This window comes from Notechis scutatus, chromosome 4 (assembly GCF_049901735.1).
Source record: "Notechis scutatus isolate UNSWTSFEM ecotype Mainland chromosome 4, rNotScu1.2, whole genome shotgun sequence".
NCBI classification, from domain to species: domain Eukaryota; kingdom Metazoa; phylum Chordata; class Lepidosauria; order Squamata; family Elapidae; genus Notechis; species Notechis scutatus.
In genome coordinates, this window is record NC_142012.1 from 114977102 (window position 1) to 114993060 (window position 15959).

Consider the following 15959-nt stretch of genomic DNA (forward strand, 5'->3'; position numbering starts at 1 on the left):
AAAGAGAAGACAGATTCTACTAGCATTAATTATTTATGTTAGGCAGAAAAACAGGACAGAACAATTGGAGATGACATCAGATTAGCATTTGGTGTTAACCACTGGGGGAAAGGAACAGTGTTTATTAGTCTCCTTTGAAAAACTCATCTTGTGTTCTGGACTGCATTATTTATTTGTTTAAGCCAAACAGGCTCTTCATCAGCTTCTGTCTTTCCTTATGTTCTCATTTCCCTGCAAATTTATGATAATCAAGGCCTTTTTAACAGATGTTCCTCCAGACTCATTAACTTCTGAGTTTCATTGTTTATATAATTCAGAAAAGCTAGTTTATTACAGACAAGGAGAAAAAAAATGAAGAGCGTATATGATAAAACTGAATTCCAACCATGTAGAATGTATGAAGATTGGAGGGAATCTTATTTTCAGTACATGCTTTCTCAGATAATATTTCCAGCCAGAAAGATCATTTGACTTCTACATGACTTCTGGCAAACAAGTGTGAGTATTTTCAAGCAATCCAAATAGATGCTTGCTGGGTTATTGACCAATGTCTCAACAGTACACAAGACTTGCCAGACAATAAGCTCTTTAATTCTTTTCTTCCTGGTGAATGAGGCAAAATACATACAGTATTTATGAAAATAAAACATTAATAAGCCCTTAACTATTTCAGCAGTGTACTGTAAATATGATCCTAGAAGAGAAAGGAAGATATAAACTACAAACAGGAATGGAAAGAAATGAAACAAACTGGATTTGTACTATAAACATGCAATATATTTTTCTTTATAGAAAATAATAAGTGCAAGAATTTGGACAACATCAGGTGATCCATCCCAGCATTACCTTGCTAAAATATTATAATAAACTATTTCTGGAAATTCTACAAAAAGACCATAACTGCAGAAAAAACAATTGCTACCAACCTGCCTTCCATTGAGGACCCCTCACATCCTGGACATAAATTGTTTCAACTTCTATCCTCAAAACGACGCTATAGGGCACTGCACACCAGAACAACTAGACACAAGGACAGTTTTTCCCCGAATGCCATTACTCTGCTAAACAACTAATTACCACAACACTGTCAAACTATTTATCAAGACTGTATTATTATACACAAAAAACAATGGTGTACACAGCAAACGAAATGACTATGCTGGGTTTTGCATCACAAATCACTAGTCGAACATTTCCCAAGCGCTTAGGACTACGTGATGTATTGGCGGGTTATGTGAGCAGATCCCAGTAAGGTGGCCTTCTGCAGCTGACCAATGGTGATTTTGTCAGCACCAATTGTTTTTAAGTGCTTGCCTAGGTCTTTAGGCACAGCACCCAGTGTGCTGAGTACCACTGGAATCACCTGCACTGGTTTATGCCAGTGCCTCTGCAGTTTGATTCTCAAATCCTGATATCTGGTGATTTTTTTCAAGTTGTTTCTCATCGATTCTGCTGTCACCAGGTATGGCAATGTTGACAATCCACACTTTTTTCTTCTCCACAATTGTGATATCTGGGGTATTATGTTCCAAAAGTTTAGCAGTCTGTATTCGGAAGTCCCACAATAGTTTTGCATGCTCATTTTCGACCACTTTTTCAGGCTTATAATCCCATCAGTTCTGTGTTACAGGAAGATGGTAGTTGTGACACAAGTTCCAGTGGACCATCTGGGCGACTGTGTTGTGACGATGTTTGTAGTCAGTTTGAACGATTGTCTTACAACAGCTCAGTATGTGATCGATGGTTTCATCCACTTCTTTGCAGAGTCTGCATTTGGGATCATCAGCAGATTTTTCTATTCTGGCTTTCATTGTATTTGTTCTGATGGCTTGTTCTTGGGATGCAAGAATCAGGCCTTCTGTCTCTTTCTTCAGTATTCCATTGGTCAGACACTATTGTTATTGTTATCCTTCCTTTTACCTAACTCCTCCCACTTATGTCTATAACCTTGTTGCTTGTATCTCTACAATTTATATTGTTTTATTTGTTTCCTAGTATGATTTGATTGTTTATTAGTAACCTATGACTATCACTAAGTGTTGTATCTTATGATTCTTGATGAATGTATTTTTCTCTTTTTATGCACACTGAGAGCATGTGCACCAAAGACAAATTCCTTGGGTATCCAACCACACTTGGCCAATAACTAATTCTATGCTTGCTATGCTATGCTATGCTATGCTATGCTATGCTATGCTATGCTATGCTATGCTATGCTATGCTATGCTATGCTATGCTATGCTATGCTATGCTACAGTTCATTTCTTCAGTTTTCCCACAAGAAGTGATCCTGATAGACATGACACCTTGAGCACCACTAATCCAAATTCCTCATCTTAAACAACCTATACTTAATATCAAGGCAAATGCATTATCTTTCATAAATAAATTAAAAGCTGGGATTTGTATTAAAAAGTTACAGATTCAAGAACATTTAGTGACCGAGGTATTCTTGGACAAGAGAAAAAGTGACATGGACAATGAAGTGAGAGGTCTCACTTTCCATCTCTGAAGGCTTATAGGCAAAGAGCCAGATCTTTATGACTTTTCTAAACGACAGAATTGAAGCCATTCAGATCTCAAGGGTAACTTCATTCTGGAGAGCAAGTGCTTCTATAGAGAAGATACACTTCTGGGTGTGTCTATGACATTCTTTAATCTCGCGGCATGCCAACTCTGCATGATTTAATTGGCCAAATATTATGGGAGACAGGCAGTACTTCATTAGAATATATTAGATATTAGAATATATTAAAATGCTAATAAAATTATCTACTCTCTAATTATTCCTAGAATTTAAAAGATCAAATAACCTGAATTTGTTCAGGCCCAATAATTCATAATATGGCCTCATTAGCACACACCACTGCTGCTATTGCTACTGCTACGGCCACTAGTGCCTAATTTCATGTATTTGTGCCTTAAACTTGATATTCAGTGATACCACAGTATAAAGGAATTGAACTGTTTGTTCCATTGTTCTTGGGTTATAAAATACATAAGCTACAGATATACCATACAGCAATGATAAACTCCAAAACTATTGACTCTGGAGCTTTGAATGTAATGACCTGTAAAAAAATATCAGGTCCAAACCCAAAAATTCTGAGGATTTTTGTCACTCTATAATGTAGGGCTTAAGAAGAATAATGAGAAACTGATTCAAGTTCATAGGAATTGTGAAAGATGGTGTCCAAATGAAATAAAAAGCAACTGATGGATATGTTCAGCAGAAAGAGTGATAAGTGCATAAGTGTACCAACGTGTCTACTGTCCCTGTCCTATTGATTCTTTTTATTTTTCTTATATGTATCCATTTCATGTATTCATAACTATGTTTATACTTATACCTATCATCTTGTAAGCGATTGACAAATCAAATAAATAAAAATAAGTAAGATGTCAGAGGCATCTTGGGTAAAGCGTAGGAACGTCCAAGCTGATTGCCTTGTGACGAAGTTCCATGCACAAAACCCAACCAAACCTGGGAGGGGTTTGCAACCCTAAGTTCTATACCTGTAATAAATATGTTTTCTTCTTGTGTTGTACAGGTCACCTTTCAGGAAGTGAGGGGAGCTGAATGTCAACTAAAAAGATACTCCTTTGGTCTTTTTAGCTGCCAGAGAAAGGGAGTGGTAGAAAACAAGGCATTTTTGAAATGCCTAGATATCAACTCAGCAGCCCAAAGTTGTCGGAGTATAAGAAGGTTACTGGAGAGCATGATGGATGACTCTTGGAGACTGATGTGTCCTATTGGAGGAGTCACATCCAGGGAGTGGGGGAAAGACCAGGGTCAAGGGGGAAATGTGTGATGCGATTTAGTACTGGCTACACCCAGCAATGCACCAGCATGGCAAGTTCTAATAAACCAATTTATTTTTTCTGAGATGCAGCTCGAGGACTTTTGCTTTGAATGAGGGGGATTTGTTGGAGCCCTGACATAAGATATAATAAAATAGCTATTCTTAATGTTTGAAAGGATAAATGATATGACAACTTTGGCCCAGACAGCCAGAGATATAAGGACAACTATAAAATAATGTCAACATTTCCAAAGTTAAATTAAAAATTGTTCGTTTTTTCAAAGAATATTTCAGATCTCACATTGTAAAAATTCATACAGAAATTTTACATGATGTCTTGCAATATTTTCATATCCAAGTTGACATTATTGAAATCTTGGCACATTTGATTTTATCTATTTCTTTTTTTTTAGTTGAAGATTTTGAATATGATTCAAAATAGCCTGTAAAAAGGCTGCTGACTGCAGCTCCAGAAAATAGAATGTACACCAGTAATAAGAGAAACAATAGGACAGGGACGGTAGGCACGTTGGTGCGCTTATGCACGCCCCTACAGACCTCTTAGGAAAGGGGTGAGGTCAATAGTAGACAGTCTAAGGTTAAAGTTTTTGGGGTTTGGGGAAGAGAAAGTCTTCTTAAAATAGAAGTCTTATAAACTGGGTAAATTCCACCAAATTAATTGATGGCCCATTAAATAATAGAAAGTAAAACTTTGTCCATTGCCCTGTTTGATGAAATCTGTTTTCCAGACATCTATTCTTCAATATTGCATGCAACTCTGCCATTAAAAAACTGAAGCAAACTCATGCTCCTTTTATACTTAGCTGATTTTTAGCCAGCTAATTACAATGTTTATCATTCCTCCTCAACCTTGTATAACCACAATTCCTAAAATTATCAAGGATTGAGAATCAGAGTCCTAAGCTATCTAGAAGACACCAGAAATTGAGGAATAAGTGTTGGACATATTAGATTATGCATGCCTTTGAAAAAAATACACTATAGCTTCAAATTATTAATTGGGAACCATTATACAAAACACCATGAAAGAAATCTAATTCAACACAAGGCTAGTTTTATCATATACCTGGAAAGCAAGACAGTACTACCAAATGGCACCCAAGCCTGAGAAAGCCATATGGTAGTACTGTCTTGCTTTCCAAGTATATAAAACTGCCTTGTGTTAAATTAAATTTCTTTCATGGTGTTATATGGTGTATGTATGTATGTATGTATGTATGTATGTATGTATGTATGTATGTATGTATGTATGTATGTATTTAAATTGCAAAAGGCAGGATGCCAACCAAATGGTATTTACTATATTTTCAGAAACATGAAATTCCCATTAATATTGGTAACAAACTATAGGTCATTGGGATATGATTAAATTCAAACTGCAATTTAAAAACGCAAGCAATATAAAGAAGTTTTATGTTTCAAGATTTAGACTGTGAATGAATTTTGGATATTAACAAATCTAATACTAGGAATACTATATGCAAAACTTCACAATTCTCTTTTCTGGAAATCAGGCTATAAAAAACAAAGAGGCTGAATTTAAATTTGTTGATAATCAAAGTTTACACAACCTATCAAGTTGAGGTCTATCTTTAGTAGGAGACAGGAAGAGCAGAACTGGGACTTTAACATCTGATTCAAAAATAAGAAAGATATCTAACAGGAGCACTTTTTATCCTACAAATGTATTTTCATTCAATAGAGAATGTGATGCTACTTATATTTTTAGAATCATTGTGGGGGCAAATCTTAAAATACAACAAAACAGAGAGATTTCAAATCTAATGCAACTATAGCACAGGATATAAATTATTTGTTTGTTTTTTTATCCCTTCACAGTCATCTTCAACAATGCTGGTCCTTTAATAATAAAGCAGGTTTTTTTTTTGCTTTTGAAACATCACTGAGCTATAAGCTTCTGAACAAAGAGTACCTGATATATTTATATTGTTGTTTTCTTTGAAAATTTTATTTGGGTTTTCACAAAAACAAAATACAAATAAAACATCTTTTTTGAAAATAGCATGGTCCCAGGTTATCACTTCTTCATACAGACACAACACTCAATTTCATGCTCATTTTTATATTCTATTCCATATCTTATTACCATTTTATATTTTTTACCTAGTTTTTCCCCTCTTCTAATTTTCTCAACTTTGTTTTGATTATCTCAATTCAAATCATTATATTTATACTTTTGTCTGTCCTGTTACAATTTCACATTATCTTTTCTTATTAAACAAATTTTTCCCTGTACTTACCAATTAGAGTATGACACCTTTATATCCTTTAATTTTATCCATTCAAGCTCTTATTTAAGCTTCAATGTATAGCTTTAAGATTATAGCATTCAATATAATACATAACTTCCAATCGAATTCTGCTTGGTACATTCTTAAAATAGACACTATATTCTTAAAAAGAAAAATATATATATATATATATGTAAATAAAACACATTCCATTCCAATTCATTCTATCATTAATATGCATTAAAATCTTAACATCTTTAACATTTCTTTTCAATTGAATATCATACTTCCTTGGGAACACTTATAAACTTTCCATAGTTAATTCTTTTTTTCCTCATATTTCTCACTTATGTTTTTATAAATCATTACTAATAATTAAAAATGTTCCCTTTTAATTCTCTCAATCATTTTAATTCATTTATTTATTAACAAACATCCCACTACATTACAATAAATATTTTATCCACCATCATATTTTCTAAAGTTATTTCTATTTGTAATATAACAAAGCTATCTTATGTACCTTTGCAGAATTCCTTTTACAATTAAATTTTCATCCATTATCTCTAAACAAACTTATGGTTGCAATCCTTATATCTTTTCCCTGTTTCTCCATTTCTTGTTTCTGTCTTTTACAACTTCTTTTCCTTGCCTTCTTCCCCCTCTTCTTCTCCCTCCCCTTTTTACCCCCTCGTCTCTACTTCTAACTCTCTCATCTGTAATCCCCTCTTCTGTTGCTTTCTAATATTATACTTATCTTTCAAATTGTTCTTCTTTTTGGTTGTTTTTTCTAATCTTATACCTTTCATTCTCTTTCCCCCCTTTTCTTTTTTCCCCCCATTTAAAATTATTTGATCATTAAAGATGGCTTCTTCTTTGTCCCAATCTTCTTGTTCTGCAAGCATTTCTTGTTGCTTCTCATAGTTCCAGATCTCCATTTCTAAGAATTGAAACACGAAGCCAAGAGAACTTCTCCCTTCTTGTGCATCTTCTTTCCATTTTTTAAGTTCCGTTTTCAGTTCTTCTAAGAGTGATACCATTTTAAAAACTTTTAAACAACCACCCAGTTAATTTTAGTCATCTAGATGCAAAAACCAAAAATACCAAGTAATCCAAATAATCCAAGGCTGTTTCTACTTGCTTCTTTTTTCCACTTTCTCTTTCTGGGGTTCTATTATTTTGTTACCATTAAGTTTCCATTAAAATGTATCTTTGAGGAATCTTGTTAAAATTTCACTGTAAGTTTCTTTTAATTACAGTTCCATTCCTTAATTCCAGGCAGTCTCCTCCATTTTTCCAGATCCTGCCCTTCTATTCTTTTTTTTTCTCCTTTCCAGCTTTTAAAAACTTTTAAATGTCCAGAAATCTTTATTTATCCCTTTGACTTTTATTTTCAGCTTAGATGCCTATTAATGTCAAAGTGGATTTTTTTTTCAGTTTCTTGCTTAAGTCTCTTAGCTGTCAGTATAAGGAAGGGAAGAAAAAAAACCTAATCCTTTCCCTTCTCTCTCTCCTTCGCAGCTTCAAAATCTTCTTTTGGAACAATGTTGTTAAGTTTAAATTCCAGGGTACCTTATTTGTTGCTTTTGCTGTTTGACCCAGTCAACCAAAACTTTCTCTTCTTATCTTCCTCCTGCACATTCTTTTCCGGTCGAGTTCTTCTTTGTGGTGGCCATTTCTGACCACTGCTACAACCGCCTTTGGAAAAGGGAATAATGGCCAGCTGGGGAGGAGAGATGCAGCTCTCCTCAACCCTGCAGGCAGTCTCCCCCCTCTTTACCACCTCTACAGGGTGGCTTAGCCCCCAAACCAGCCAGCTCGGGGTGCTCCAGCAGCGAGCACGGATTGAAGCCTCGGAGAGACAAAGTTTCGGTCTGTCGCCGAAGAAGCTCAAACCGGAAATCCTATATTTATATTGTTTTGTGTCTCTCTGACTCGGTTCCATTTTTCTAATGAGCTGCCCAGCTTAACTTTGATTAGATATATATTGTCAGCAAATAATTCAATACGAAGCAAATATGTTATTGTTGTGTTAAGAATAGAATGTGTTATGGATTTAATTTTAGGAATTATCCAGGCATTTGTTTTTTTGTCCATGCTAAACATAATAAATTGAGGGAGATAAATAATCTGCACCTTTAAAATTCATAACAAGAAAAGGCAAAGTACACAAGTAAAAAAAGAGGATATATATAACTGAAAAGTTATAGGAAATATATCCTGTAGGAGTAGGGGGTATACAAGATAAACGAATGAGTGGGTGGTTGATTGGGTGAATGGATGGAGGGAGAGAGGGAGAGAGGGAGGGATGAAGGAAGGAAAGAAGGGAGGAAACAGCTATAATTTTATATAAGATCCAAAGAATAATATTTATTCAATGGTATACTTCGGTACTTTTGCATATATCTCATAACACAAGGAAAATGAATTTTTAATGCAAACAAATTATTTCAAACAAATTTACTGCTCCTTTTTCCCCATGATAAAAATGACAATGATTACTTTTTTCTTCAAGGACTTCCTTACTTTTCTGATAGCAATTTTAGAGTTTTTTAATGCTACATTTGTTTGTTAAACCACAGAAAAATAAAAAATTATATTACCACACATTAATGTTTACTTAGCAAAGATAATATCCATGTTCTTATACTTCAGTTTGTTAGTAATAATAGTAAAATTTTAATTCCAGGCCTATAACTGAAATTACAATGTATATTGTACAAACTACAGTATATCATATGCAACATAAAATACAACATCTAATTAAAGTCAAGTTATTCCTCAAACACAACAAACCAAGACAAAATAAAGTTGGCATAAAAACCTCAACAAAGTAACATACAATACAGCCAAATAAAAAACAGTGACCAGCATAATGTACTCTACTCATAAAAATATTTGGTATCTGTAAACCTCTATGAAACACAGCCAGTGGTGGGATTCAATTTTCTTACTACCAGTTCTGTGGGTGTGGCTTGTTGGGCATGGCAGGGGAAGGATACTATAAAATCTCCAGTCAGAGGTGGTATTTGCTGGTTTTCCAAACCAGTGGTTCTTAACCTGGGCAATATCGCCCCCCCCCCAGGGGGCGATTTCATTTTTCAGGGGGGCGATGAAATGAAAAGGGGCAATGTGGGGGCGAAGGAATGGAGGGGGGTGATGGAGCGAGAAGTTTTGAGGACACTTTTGAGACTTTTTTCATATAGTGAACCGCTGTATATCTGTTGTACAAAAACATCAGATCGCTCGCTATTAGTGGATTGAACTGTGTTTTAAAATGTTCCTCCAGCTAGCTTCAGTACAGAATGCCGTACATATGTGAATACACATCGCACATCTTCATGCACATTGTGCAGCAGCCTCTATCACTCTACCCATAAAGTGGCACGCCATTAGCCAGAATGGGCAGTGATGGAGGGGTGAGCGCTTCTTTTGAAACGTTGCATGCTGAGTGGCTGTCCCCTGTGATGTCAATGTAACTGTTGAAACTAGGTTTATCGACATCCACTTGTATTTTATAGTGTTCCAGTGCAGTCGAGAATTTAATTTGCAGTTAGTGCCTTTCATTTCGAAGACCTCTCAACATGGCCGAGAAGAGGAAGTGTCGCCAATATTCAATGGAATACCTAAAATTGGAATTCATTCCATCTCCTTCCAAGGTACAGCTTCCATTTTGTCTTCTTTGTGAGAAAACATTTTCAAATGAAGCGATGAAGGCTTCCGGACTGTTGAAGAACACTGAGCGCGGCGATTTAAGAATGAGATTAACAAAAATGGTTCCAGACATCAAGAAATTGGCATCAGCTCACCAAGCACAAGGCAGCCATTGATGTTCTTTTTTTGCTTTTTGTGTACATATATTTTCTTCGTTAATAATTGTCTCAGCTCTTATCGTTGTATTTGCTTGCATTGGATTTCACATTCCAATTTGAGTTTTCAGCTTCATTTTCGAATTCTTGTGCTCTGTAAAACATTTTATGTGTCTCTTTGTATAGTACTTTTTTAGCGTGCACTCCACTTTGATATTATATTTTGGTTTCTTGGTTTTATGGTTTCAATTTTTTTGTGCTCTTTGTGTAAACTTTTTGTGTAGATATATTTTTTTTCTTCAGTTTAGGCATTAAAATTGTCATTCTGATTTTTGTTGCTTTCCTTCTGTAAAAATTTTCTTTGTGTCTTTTTTAACCCTTTTTACAGTGTGCATGAATATATTTTTTCCTTGAATCTTAATTTAGTTTCAGAGTTTTCGTCTTGAAATTCTTAGTTCCTGCATTGCAGTTTGTTCTTATGCCCTTTTTATATTTCTTTTTGCATCTTAAAATTCACTTGTAATTAAATCATTAAATGTTACTGTTTTGGGGGGGGGGGACATTTCATTTTCTTACAATTGAATTTTGTTTTCAGTGGTCATTGCATTTAAGTGTCTTGAATAAATAAGATAATAATGAAATACATGTATCACAAAGTTTGGGAGTAAAGTGATGGGTGGCATCAGAATTTTTCACACAGTTGAGATAAGGGAAAAAGACTGGAAATAAATTATTTGCATCGATATGTCCTGACAACAATTTTAAAGAAAACAAAAAAACGTGTTTGCATAAATTGAAGAATTATTTCCCTGTGTTGTGATTGAGAGGTTATGCTGGGGAAGGGGGTGATGATAACTTCCTCAATGGCTCAAGGGGTTGATTCTTTCAAAAATGGTAAGAACCACTGCTCCAAACTACTCAAAATTTCCACTACCAGTTCTCCTGAACTGGTAAGAACCTGCTGAATACCACCTCTGAACACAGTCCAATTATTGTTCAGTCATCATCATCATAATAAGTCTTTCACTATAATAGAATATTAAATAACATCATTTTAATATTTTTTTAAATTAAATTAACACAGTCTGTAATGGAAAAGCCAAAAGCAGTTGATTTCCCTAAACCAAATCCCATCTTTTAATAGAAGTTACAATTCAATGAATAAAGGTAACTACAATAATAGCTTTGTTGTTTGCACAGACACTAAGAAATCAATAAACCATGGGGATATGCAGTTGTTCCTATGTGAAGAACTTAAAATGCCAGGAGAAGGAGCCTAAATTGATACAGATATTCCTTAATATATGATCAAAATTAGAACTGCAATATTTGAATAAATTTTTGAGCCATTGAGTCAAACAATCATTAAACAAGATGACACACAACTGCTTCTCTCAACTATTGTAATCCCAGCTCTCCCAGATATAATAGAATGTTAAAGAAAAACCAAACAGGTGCTTTAAGTACATCCAAGTGGCCACTGTTTTCAAGGCCCAAAATGCAATGTATCATAACAAACACTGAAGTGAAATAAGTAGCCTGCCTCCACTTACCCTGCTTTGGTAGCCCTTAAAGTCTTATAAAATAAGTTTGCTTTCCTAACTAAGGAAGATAGTGATAGCATCAGGCTTGTACTTGTGTCAGCACAATAGGTTTGTAAGATCATGAATCCTCAGCATTGTCTGCAATATGCTAAGGATTCATTATACAAAAGATATACAAATGTATGGATAGCATTTTTGTCTTGGCTTCCTTTTGTATGTCAATCACAAATCAAAATGATAGTTTTCTTATATTCTTTCTATCACTCATATTCTTTTCTGATTATGTATCAGGATTCATGAACGTTAAGAAATGAACTAGACTATGGTGCCAAGGTCTGTCTCCAAATGAATTGCACATTATGAATAGATTGAACAGATTTCTGTAGATGGAACTGTTGCAAAATAATGGACCTGCTTTTTTGATATGTACGCACAACCATGCATATCAAATATATAGACATATTAATCAATCAAATCTAATGAATCCATTGGAACTAAGGACAAAGGCCACTATTCCAATTCTGTTTTGTCTACTCCACTTATATCTCCGGTTCTTATCCAAAAATTATTTTGTATTTCATACCAGATAGTCTGCTTTTTGAAAAAGTCAAATTCTAATTTTTTAAGACTGAGCATATCAATATTCTGCTACATTAAACTACATAAAGCATATCAAGTAAAGTTCACATTCAATTGTAATTTTCCAAAATTGGAAGCAAAGCATTCTTTAGAAAGCTGAAAAAGTAGAGGTTGACAGGATTAACATGATTTCCTTTTCCAATTATTTGCAATACTGACCATTTGTTCAGAGTTTTCAAAACCTCATTCAGTAAAATTACTGTTTTTGACCAGCACCTACTACTGAAGTACAGCCAAAAAGATTGAAATTTATAAGTGCTGGTCTTATGGAAAATGCCTATAACCTATTTTATTAGCAGCATCTTACTAGAATTATAAACAAAAAGCTGTACACTGTATCTGGCTGCAGTGTCTACAGTAATACAAGTAATTTAAGATTTTATAGTCTATGTTGTTCAAAATATCCTTTCTGAAAATCATGTCCTGGTAAGTAATTGATTAGTTGCACTTTTGTCTCTTAAAGAGGTAATAAACCCCAGGATGTGGGCTTGCACTATAGTTCATTCCTGTTTTTCCAATGCATATTTCTACATATCATTGAAGTTGCCTGAGATGCCAAAGCACTTTGTTAACAAACTTATTTCCCAGCTGAGGCTAAAGCAGAGACAGAAGGCTCAAATGTTCTAACATACCTAACAATTCAATTACAGTTATCTTATGGTGCCATCAAATATTTTTCTTCAACAATCAAACAGCCTCAGCTGGAAGCCCTAAGCAATAATGTAAATAAAGCACCATCTGGCAAGAATAATTAAGGAAGGCTGGAAATAAAGATTAATTAGCACAGTACTTCAAATTACCTTCGGAGTCTTGATTATGAAATTATATCCAAAACAGGTAATCACTTATTTCATGTTGTAGTTAAATTTAACTAAGCATGAATAAATAATTTCACACTTTGAATCTGCTATTGCATGTTATTGGCTACTGACACAAAACAATACTCGAAATTGTTTTATTTTGGTAAGATAAGACCTACCAGAAATAGATAGCAAATAAGCTGCAAAATATTCCTCCCTTGGATACCTGAGATAGTAAACATGAGAGAATTGCTACTCCTACAAGTTTCTGTTTACAATATTTTGTTATCTATTCAATTTCATTAATTTTGAGTGATCTTTTCAGAAGCATCTGCCAGTAATAAAATATTTCTTCATATACCTCTTTACTGTTCACATAATCATATGATATTTTCGATCTACGTGAACCCAATATTCCAAGCTCAGGAGCAAAATTATATAACTAGAACAACCTTTGTCCTGTAGACAGAGAAACCAGCCATCTGTCACTAGGAAAAATTGCCTTCACTATTTTCAGCCAGAAACTCAAGATGGGAAAATGAAGAGAAACTGATGGCCTAATCTATTATGTCAGGTTGAAGGGCCTTAAAAAAAAGAACACATAGAGCGAATTTTTAAAACTTCAGCATAGTTAGGAACAGTAATCTCTTTAAAAGCACAACTATAATGACGTGGGAAAATACCCGAACAAAGCTGAATACCATACATATAGATACCCATGAAAACTTTAGAAAACAAATACTGTATGTATGTGTGTGTGTGTGTGTGTGTGTGTGTGTGTGTGTGTGGTATTCAGTTTTGCTCAGGTATTTTCCCACGTCACCACAGTTGTGCCTCCAAAGTTGCACAACTATAATAACGTGGGAAAATACCCGAACAAAGCTGAATACCATACACACACACACACACACACACACACACACACACACACGAGAGAGAGAGAGAGAGAGAGAGAGAGAGAAAGAGAGAGAGAGAGAGAGAGAGAGAGATTAAAATGCTAATCACTGTGCTTTAATACATTAAATGCAAACAATTATTCCAGAATCTTCATTAACTGATAATTTACCTTTTAATTCTTAGCTTATACAATGTAAAATTACTTGTGAAAATATTTTTTTAATAAGGATAAGTTATAATTCTTTATTCAAGATCATGAACATGTTAGATACCATCTGGAAATCCATACACATTAGTCAAACAAAATTATCTTTGGGGAATTTTCTACTAGCCAATTCTTTTATATAGAGATTCCGTTATTTTGTAGTCATTTTCTGATTGAGGTTGAAGTAAATAGAAATGTTGCTTGAAAGGAAATTCAGCTTGTTTGGGTAATTTGTGCTGGTATAATTATATATCACCTTTACAGGATTATTATAAGCAAATACTGTACATATTTGCAATTCTGCATACATATATTTTTAGTTATTTAGATATTATAGTAATGCAGTAGATTCACAAGTTTTGCAAATGTGAAATAAACAAAAACCACAGCAGTGCAACATTTAAATAATACAGAGAATGCTTATTGGCAAGCTGAATAGAAAGAATGTTTAATGCAAAGCTAGTAGAATAGATTATGTTCAATAAATCTAAACCTGAATTTACAGATTGGTAGTTGTATGTGCATTAATTATAAATGGTTCTTCTTTAAGTGGATGGGGTGCTACCTACAATAAGCAAGCTAAAGGTTACATCCTGAACAATCATATGTGGGTCTAGTATCAGGGCAGGCAAGTAAAGTTTCAGAAGATTGATATTTCAGTTATTGGTTAAATGAAGAGTGGCCTTCAGATTCTTTTCAAAGGAATCAAATAATCCTTGTAACAGCAAATAAAGGCACTTGTAATAGTCGTTAACACATGGCATGAATTACATTCTTCACTGTGGTCCATCTAAATCCAAATAACCTAACAAAGCAAATGTTATTATTTACAGTATATATATATGACTTGACTTTCCCAGTCCCTGAGATCCCAATGGTATTAATTTGAAACCACCAATTAAATAACAAAACAATACAGTAAACAAAGAATTAGTCCAAGTAAACCATGGCAAACACTGAAAGATTCTAATCCTTCTTAAGAAGGAGAATCATAACCATAGAATTAGTACAGAAAGGGATATATCATACCTATAATTCAGCTCCTGAAGGTTGTATATCTAATAGGGACAGATAATGGAGTTTACATTTTGGATTTGCTAAGGCAAATGTGGAAGGACTGATCTTTCCGATATTCTATCAAAATAGGGAAGGGAACAGTACAAAAATATCTTAGCTTACTCTTAGTACAATAGCTTGATAAGTTAACTACCAATGACAGATATGTAAATTAAACTACTGAAACCCCATCAATTTTGAGTAGAAATGGGCATGCCTTTGTAGTACATGTCAAATGAAGGAATAACAATTGATAAATACTGCAAAATCTATAAACTTCATTTCAAGAGTATACCACATTAACCAGTATTTCTGTTCTGTTAACATTAAATGGATGTTGATGAATCAATCTTTTCCAGAGGCAAAATTATAGAATTCATATTCACATACAATGACCTTTTCATAAAGAGAGAAGAAAATCATTTGAGATCAGAGTAACTCGCCAATAAAATCTTTGTTCTGAGTGCAAAAGGGATAAACACATTGGAATATTCTACTGGAAGAAAGCCAAAACCACTATTGTATAGAAAGGTCAAACTGAAAGAGAATTTAAAGAAGAAAAATGTTGTAAAATTATTTTCACTAGATACTGAGATGCCTTAAATCCAAGTGAATTGCAGCCTTGTTCTACTCTTGGGCATGCGTATCTTCAGCACTTATGGTTCTTTTAAGTTGCCAGGCTTCAGTGTCAAAGGCAGTTATCATTCTTATTCCTTCCTTTTTGTTTGTTATCTGACAAAAGTAGGCAATATTCACCATGTTTTCCAATTTAACTTTATCCTTTGCAGAATAACTGTTCCCCTTGATCTCTGTTGTACATTTTATTCCAGTCACAAGTTTTTCTGCTTATCCAAGCAGCTTCTTCTGTCTGTATAAGTTGATTAGTTGTCGGAATGTACCAACTCTTAAAATTCTTAGGAGGTTCCAATGACT

The 15959-nt window shown here is 34.2% G+C and overlaps 1 protein-coding gene and 1 pseudogene across 4 annotated transcripts in view; both read right to left on the reverse strand.

Moving 5' to 3' along the window:
* ATRNL1 (attractin like 1) overlaps positions 1 to 15959 on the reverse strand; it is a 530678-nt gene that overhangs the window by 214405 nt on the left and 300314 nt on the right. The window lies entirely within an intron of this gene.
* Positions 1211 to 9903, reverse strand: LOC148130872 (uncharacterized; annotated as a pseudogene).